The sequence below is a fragment of the Vigna unguiculata genome, chromosome 11 (genome assembly GCF_004118075.2).
Source record: "Vigna unguiculata cultivar IT97K-499-35 chromosome 11, ASM411807v1, whole genome shotgun sequence".
NCBI classification, from domain to species: Eukaryota; Viridiplantae; Streptophyta; class Magnoliopsida; order Fabales; family Fabaceae; genus Vigna; species Vigna unguiculata.
The window spans coordinates 3,781,742-3,790,754 of record NC_040289.1 but is presented as its reverse complement, the minus strand read 5'-3'; the positions used below and the strand labels follow the sequence as shown (position 1 = coordinate 3,790,754).

The following is a 9,013-nucleotide window of genomic DNA, read 5'->3' as shown; positions in this document are numbered from 1 at the left end:
GTTACTATAGACAGAGTAGTAATTGTTCATGTATGCTATGTTTTGTAATTATAATTAGGTTAAATATGTTTTTGTCCCTCAACTTTCAATGAAAATTTGAATTAGTCTTTTTTTGAAATTTTGGTTTAATTTAGTCTTTTAACTTCAAAATTACGTGGATTTAGTCCTTTTAATCATTGTTAAATTTATTTGACATTTCAAATGCATTTCTTGATAGTTTCTTAGCTAATATTGAAGTAAAAATGTATCAAATAGTGTAAACATATCAAATGTTATCATGAAACGCGTTTAAAACATTATATAAACTTAACAAAATTTGTTTGAAATGACTAAATTCACATAGTTCTAAAATTAGAGGACTAAATTAGACCAAAATTTCGAGAAGAAACTAATTCTAATTTTTATTGAAAATTGAGGGATAAAAACATATTTAACCCTTCCGATTATACCAACTTACCATTTCACAAAATATCAGATTAATAAAATTGAATTAAATTTAAAATTTATATCTTAATCATTATTATTATTATCACGTTATAAATTTATCAGAAATGAAATGGTGAAAGAGGGACCATTATATTATGTCTTAGATGAAGCCAAGGTACCGTGGCAGCAGTGCAAATTTCAGTAAGATACAGAACAAAAAGGGTTCACATTTTTATAGAATATAAAATTTTCCTTAGCCATTAGGTGACTTGCGTGTTGTCATATTATATCATGTGCAGCCAAACCAACACAAAAGCAAAAGCACATAGCATTACATTGCAAAAATGGTTAACGGTTGAACTGAGAACATGGTCCACAGTAAAATGTTTCGTGTTTTGCAGTGTCTGGTGCTTGTTGTGTGCCAATACTTTTTTCTTAGTGCATTCCATTGAAGATCAGAAAGAACTAGAGTGAAACGTAGTTGATTCATTTGTGTTGAGTATGAATGGCAGAAGCTTGTTCCTCCTAGAGGCCTAAACCAAAACCCCTCTTGTGTCTTTGTTCATCCAAGTGATCTCTCTCTGTTTGTTGAAAGGAGAGATGGCACAAAAACCAGTTTTCCTTTCTCTTTTACCCCTTTTAGTCTTCTTTCTTGCCACCATCCAACTTTCAGAACAGTTAGAGTTTTCTCAGTCTCAGACACTTCTCAAGGTTCAGCAACTTCTTGGTTATCCATCAGCATTAAGTGCTCTCAGCAGCACCTCAGACTTTTGCAATATTGAGCCTACCACATATTTGACACTAGTCTGCTATGAAGATAGCTTGACACAGCTTCATGTTGTTGGCAACAATGATTATGCTTCACTGCCTCCAAACTTCTCCTCTGATACTCTTTTTACTACAATAGGAACTCTCTCAAGCTTGAAAGTCCTCTCTCTTGTTTCTCTTGGACTCTGGGGCCCTTGCCTGAAAGCATTGCACAACTGTCTTCATTGGAAATACTTAACATTAGCTCAAACTACTTCAATGGAGCCATTCCATCTCAGCTTTCACAACTCAGGAACCTGCAGTCAGTGGTGCTTGATGATAACAACATCAATGGTGAAATTCCTAACTGGGTAGGCTCACTTCAAGGTTTGGCTGTGCTTAGTATGAAGAAAAACTGGCTTAGTGGGAGCCTTCCAACTTCACTGGATGCTCTTCAGACCTTGAGGGTGTTAGATCTGTCAAATAATCAGTTATCTGGGGAAGTTCCTCATCTTAAGAATTTGGCAAACCTTCAAGTTCTTAACTTGGAAAACAACACATTTGGACCTCATTTTCCTTCACTCCCCACCAAGTTAGTTTCTCTTGTGCTAAGAAATAACAGCTTCAGGCTGAGTGTCCCCTCTGGTTTAAATTCTTTCTATCTGCTCCAAAGGCTAGACCTTTCTTTGAATGGCTTTGTGGGGCCATTTCCACCATCATTATTGTCACTGCCATCCATAAATTACCTTGATATTTCCTCAAATAAATTCACTGGAATGCTTTTCAGTAACATGTCATGCAATGATGATCTCCGCTTTGTAAATTTGTCTTCAAATCTTCTGAAAGGGGAAGTTCCCTCTTGTTTGGAACCAAAGACCAGGGTTGTTCTGTATGATGGAAACTGCTTATCAAATAAGAACCAAGATCAGCACCCTTTACATTTCTGCAGCAATGAGGCTTTGGCAGTGAAAATCATACCCCCTCAACCAAAGCACAAGAGAACAACTGGTAAAGCAGTTCTTGTATCAAGTATGGGAGGTGTTGTAGGTGTAGTGTTGATTCTAGGAGTGGTTATCTTGGTTGTTAGCCGAGTTCACAAGAAACAGGTAGTGAAAATACCTTCAAAGTCCCCTTTGGAAAATGTCACTACCCAGTTACATAATGAAGAAGAAGTGAAAACTACTACAAGGTCCATAATGGAGCATATCATCAAAAGGGTTCCTGACAAACGTGCTGTGGAAACACTCACAAGATCCATAAAGGAGCATGTAATGAGCCGAGTTAAAAATAAGCGTGTTGTTAGGGCATCGACAAGGTCCATAATAGAACATGTATCATCAGTTAACACAGCAAAACTACTCACAGACGCAAGTAAATCCTCAAATCCTTTGCCTTATTGGTACATAATTTCTATTTTGAAAAATGATATTCTTGTTCTACATGTACATTGTTTAAGGGCTAAAAGAAAATTCTGGGAATATGTTCTTCTGTCCAGCTATGCATTTATCAATGTACGCCAAAACCATAGAATTAGAGTAAGGGAAATTTCTAGTTTCATTTCTTCTGTACATCTATTGTGCTGAAGGGTAGAATGTATCATTGAAATGTATGAGTTAGAGCATGTCATTCAGAACCTTTATTTCTATTAGTTATCACTAGTCACATATAGTCATTTTATATTATTTGTTTGCAGGGTATATATCAGAAACAATGAAGATGGGAGCCAGCCTTCCTCCTTATAGGACCTTTGCTTTGGATGAACTTAAGGAAGCTACAAATAATTTTGATTCATCATGTTTCATAAGTGAAGGCCAACATGGTCAGGTATGAACCTGAAGTTATCAATTTAGATGCTGGCTATGTGTAGTTTTATAGTCTTTAGATGAGGTACATTTGAATCTCTGGTCTTCCTTCAAATTATACCTAGAACAGGATAAGTTAAAGTGCAAATCTTCAGTTCTGCTACAGGCATCAAACATCAATCCACACATATTATACAGTTTTCATTCATACTCAAATTTATTACAGTTTCCCTTTGCAGTAATTGTACAGTTTTGTGTTGTTTAAGTTCTGACAAGTAATTCACCATTCTGATTATGCATATATAATTTTGTGCAACTGTTCTCTATTATCTTTGACTTAACAAATTTAAATCTATTTAACTGTAATGACAGATTTATAAAGGGGTTCTCTCTGATGGGATGCACATTTCTATTAGAGGTTTGAAAATGAGGAAGAGACATAGCCCTCAAACTTACATGCACCATGTTGAGATGATTTCAAAACTAAGGCATTCACACTTGGTTAGTGCTCTTGGGCATGCTTTTGAGTGCAACCAGGATGATTCATGTGTGAACAGTGTATTTCTCATATTTGAGTTTGTTCCAAACAGAAGTTTACGAAGCTGCGTTTCTGGTAAGGAAAATTTTCCATCAAATTCTTCCTTCTAATATAACCACATACCATAAATTTCAGTGACAGTTTGTTTTCAATTTATTTCACATCTTCAAATGTTGTTTGAAAACAGATATTTGAAAAGCACTTCTCAAACCAAATAGGACCTAATATTTTCTAATGTTCTCACCACATACAAAGGAAATGGAGTTTTCATCTGACATTTGCTTTCATTAGGATCTTCTGGGGAAAAGATTTCTTGGACTCAGAGAATAGCAGCTACAATTGGAGTGGTGAAAGGCATTCAATTTTTGCACACAGGGATAGTGCCTGGACTATATTCAAATAATCTCAAGATTACAGATATTCTTTTGGATAACAATCACAATGTTAAAATAAGCAGCTACAATCTGCCACTCTCTTCTGAAAATAAAAGAATGGTAAGTGGATTATTCCTTTTGTATGTCCCTGTTACTGCTATATCTTCACCCCGTTCTGATTTTTCTCAGCATAATTGTTTTCTGCTAAACTTTCAGATCAGCAATGGAACTTCCCCTGGACTCAAAGGAAATGTCCAAACAAGGTGAACAAAATATTAATCACTGATATTGTTATAGAATCTAATCTTGCAACTAAGAAAGTAAGAACATACAATCAACACATTCTTTTCCATATGTTCTTTATTATAAAGATGAAAGGGTACACAATCATTGAAATTGCTTATGAAATGCATTTTATCATATATGCTTTTAGTTGAAAATTGAACTACTAATAGCTGTATAGATAGTTAAATAGGAAAGAATTTTATTAGTTCTATCTCAATCCTTTATGTATGTACCCTTTGATAAATATGTACCCTGATCCATATATCTCTCTGCTTGGGATCTCTAATGAGCAAAAATGTTAGTTAAACACTTTAACTTGTTGAGCTTGGTTCTTAAAGCTTTCAATGTCTGCAATATTGTGAACTAGTTATAAAGCCATTTTCAGAGTCTTGTACCACTACATGGGTGCCTTTTCTGATTGTATCTGATAATGTATATAGTTTTTTTCTCTTGGCCTTAAGTAGCATTGATTACTTATGCAGGATAAAGGGTGAAGACAAGAATGATGTCTATGATATTGGGGTAATCTTGCTAGAAATCATTCTGGGCCGACCAATAATATTCCACAATGAAGTTGGAACACTAAAAGATCTGGTGAGTATTACCTTCAAGTTTCATATTAAAGCATCTTAGATTATTACATTATTAGATTATGAATGAGTTTCCCAATAATGTTCCACAATAATGGTGCATTTGATTTGCTAAAACAAAAGATTGAATAATTCAACATTAAAAAAATTGTACATAATTTGAGTTTTGCTGTAGTATAAGTACTGGACAAAGACAAAAACAGCTCAACAACACAAAACTGAGTTTTTGTTATCCACTAAACAAAGTAACATAATTTTGTCCAGACACAAAATAGAAAATGATAGCAAAAGTCCTTGGCCATCATCCCTGTTCTGTTTTGCACAAAACAATCCACAACAGAAAGGGACCACCATATGTCCTTAGTCTTGACCATTTTTTACATAACATGTACCTTATTAAGTTATTAGATTAAATTAACAACAAATTATTACATGTCGCGTGAAGGTTAGTAGAGATCATATTGATCCCAAACTACTTAACTTCTTGAAGTAAGGTCTTATTTGGAAAATCTCCTCATTAACTTCTTTACAAATAGAGTTGCATTGAGTTGTCATGAGTTTTTCCTTGTACTCACATTTAAATTTTCAACGATCTTCCTTTTAAGTGTAAGTCTTTTCACATTGTTTATCATCTCGAGTTAACCACGAGTACCTGACCAAGGATTTCTTACTTGTATCACCGTTCTTCACAACATGACATATTTGCCTAAACCTATGTTAGAAAAACTTTCAAAATCTAGGAATCATAATGTAGTCGTCTGAACCAATTACTAAGACAAACCATCGGATCTGAAACCTTTGATAGGTCTTTCGAGAAGAATTAACTGGAAAGGAACAAAAGAATGAGACATGAGCTTCATTCATATAAGGAATTGACATCATCTTTGTGGTTTTTTTTCTTACATGGTGTTTAACTTTCTTATTATTCAATGTAGAACTTAAACTCATGTTTAGATTTTCAACAAGTTGATTTTTTTCTTCAACTTTGTTGTGAAAAGCACAAGGGTTAGTAAAGTAGATAGCACCTAAATCTAAGAATGTTGTGTGGTACTTGTGCAGTTACATGTAAGCATAAAAACTGATGACATAGCTAGAAGAAGTATTGTTGACCCAGCAGTTCACAAGGAATGCTCAGATGAATCATTAATGACAATGATGGAGATATGTGTAAGGTGTCTCTCTGATGACCTAACTGAAAGGCCTTCTGTGGAAGATATTCTCTGGAACTTGCAGTTTGCAGCACAAGTTCAGAATTCATGGAAAAGAGACTCAAGTGATCACAGTTACTCTCCTACACCATCCTCCAGGGACACATAGTTAATATCTGTATGATATTTTCAGCTAGCAAGGGTTTGTGTTACCATGTACAAAAGTTTTATTTTATATCATGATTCTCACAATTTTCATTATCAGAATTCAATAATTATGTGTGCCTAAATTTTTGCCTTTCATTGGTTTTTTTTATCATTCTATTCTCTGAATGCACAAAATCTTAGATTTCAGTTGTTCACTTTCCCATTGCTCAATATGGCTTATACTTCCTGTATTCCCACAATTTCTCTGAACGTGTTCCCAAAATTTCTAAGTGACCATTTTACTCTTGGTGAAAGTGATTTCTGGATTACATGTTCCAGAAACTTTTCCAAACAAGTTTTGCAGAATTTTTGTAATGAGATTTTTGAAATAAAATTTTTAAAACAAAATTTTTGAAATACATGAAATATATTTTGGAATAAACTTTCTGAAATATGATTTTCAAAATAAACTTTCCGAAATGCATAAATTTTTTTGAAACAAGTTTTCCATAATATCTCTATATGAAATGTGTTTCTTATAAAATTTTCTGGAACATATGAATATCTTCTGAAAAGAATTTTTCGAAACACATGAACTGCTTTATCGAAAAAAAAAATTCAAAATAATTTTTATTTTCTGCATTTCCTCTCTACTTCCGCTTCATTGTTCTTTCTCTATTATAGCATCGACCATGATGAAAGAGGTGGTATTGCAGTGATGGAGGGTATTTTAGTCTTTTTAATATTGTGGGATGTAGTTAGTTGTAACTATGGGGTTATCAAAAGCAATAATTCTCAAAATTAGTGGTGACAAGGTCATATCAAATAAATGTCCAAAATCTTTTAGTTTTTTTTTTAAGTTTTAATTTGGTCCCGATTTTTTAAAAATTGATGTAATTTGGTCATTTTTGTTAAATTTATTAAAACAGATGAAGGATTTTTCATCAAAATTAAAATTGTTAATAAGGATAATTCACTTTATTGATGTAATTACCATAATCATAATGCCAATTTTGATAAAAAAAATCATTGATTCGTTTTAAGAAATTTAACGAAAAGAACTAAATTCCATCATTTTTAAAAAATTAGGATTAAATTAAAAAAAATATTGAAGGGTGCATGAATTTTGCATAGAATTAGATTGCACATGTTACATCTTGTATGTGAGAGATGAGGTAGGGTGAACATTGGAATCAATTAAGAGTATGTTTACTACTTTCATTAGTACAAAATTTATTTTGTAACCATCCCAAAATAACTTATTTTTAGAATTTCTAACTTCTACATTATTTATTTTTCTTCTGGTAGTATGTCTTATATTTAAAACATTTTTTGTTATCCTTAATTTTCTTTTACCTATTATTACTCATTTTAACCTTATTATATTATTTTTAGTATTTGTTGAATTGTTGTAATTTTTTTGTAGTTTAAATTAAAAAAATATTTGACGTTATAAATTAAAGTATTTAATGTTTTATTACATAACATGAAAATTTGTGAAAAAGAAATTCAATTTAATAGTAGTTTAAATTAATAAATAAAAATTAAATTTAAGGTTAATATTTGATAGATCAATTCATTTAAATAAAATAACATATTCAAAGAAAAAAATGTTTATACAACTTGTACTCGTAGTTTTATCTTTTTATATTATTTTACATTTACCAATTCCTTCATAAACTAATTTACTTCTAATTCAATAAACCAGTTTATTAGTTTGAAATTTATAAGTTGCATGTTTATAAGCTATCAGATAGCTTACTGGCTAATTTTATCAAACGAACTAAATTGTGTATGTAAGTCACTCTATTTTATAATAAGCTCTCTTTAAATTTAAATAATTAAGGTGTATGAAGACTCATGTTAAAAATAATATTTTTATTAATAAGAATTTTCGTAAACAAGTTAAAAATGCTAAGATTTCATTTCTTTCTCCTTCATTATTTATTTTACCAATTTGTTAAATAACATGTAATATGTTTTACGGTCCTCCATGCATCTCAATGATACAATTTTTATAGAATATATAAAGTTTTTCAACACCAGAAAATCTATATAATAAGTAGAATTGTTTTATGCAGTTGACATTTTGTTTGCAATTAATGATAATGGAATGTTATATGAGGTGAACCAGTTTCTCAAATAATTTTGATACGAAAGATATGGATGAGACATACGTAAGATTCATAGAGAAAGATCTTGAGGTATTTTGGGTTTATATAAAGAGACCTATCAACAAAGTTTTAGAGAGGTTTAATATGAAATATTGTTCTCCAAGTAGCTCCTACTGTGAAGGTGATGAACTTGAATTGGGTCAATACCTGAAAAAATGAACTTGAATGAAAATAGGTGAAAAATGTTATGTATGCTTCAATTATTGGAAATCTAATGCAGGCTCAGGTTTGCACTAAACCTGACATTACATGCGTAGCTGTAGTTTTGGGAAGATATAAGAGTAATCCAAATTTTGACCATTTGAAAGTTGCAAAGAATGTAATGAGATATTTTAAGGAATAAATGATTTCATGTTCATATATAGACTAACTAATACTTTGAAGGTGATAGGCTACTTTGATTCAGACTTTACTAGTTGCAATGATATTGGAAAGGAAAATGATATTTTAACCCATTTTTTTGACTCACTTTTAACCCATTGCTTCAATCACCATTAGATCATCTTTTTTTTATTCTTTTTAGTGATGTGATGTGATGATCTAATGACGATTGAAGTGATGAGTTAAAAATGGGTCAAAAAAAGTGGGTTAAAGTATCATTGTCCTATTGGAAAATCAACATCTTATTATATTTTATGCTAGCTAGTGGAGTTGTATATTGGAGCAACAAAACATAAACCTTGACTGCTACTTTCACTATGAAGGTTGGGTTTGTCTTTTGGTTTTAGGCTACCTCACATGATGTATGGTTGAAGAGTTTTATATTTGAGTTTAGAGTTATG

General features: G+C 31.8%; 1 pseudogene across 1 annotated transcript; it reads left to right on the top strand.

Annotated features, from left to right (window-relative positions):
• The first annotated feature begins 710 nt into the window (after nucleotides 1-710).
• Nucleotides 711-6,264, top strand: LOC114169569 (annotated as a pseudogene). The gene is made up of 7 exons (XR_003600965.1): nucleotides 711-2,544; nucleotides 2,867-2,997; nucleotides 3,348-3,588; nucleotides 3,805-4,007; nucleotides 4,104-4,150; nucleotides 4,655-4,766; nucleotides 5,822-6,264. The product of XR_003600965.1 is annotated as a probable inactive leucine-rich repeat receptor-like protein kinase At3g03770 (transcript).
• The last annotated feature ends 2,749 nt before the right edge of the window (nucleotides 6,265-9,013 follow it).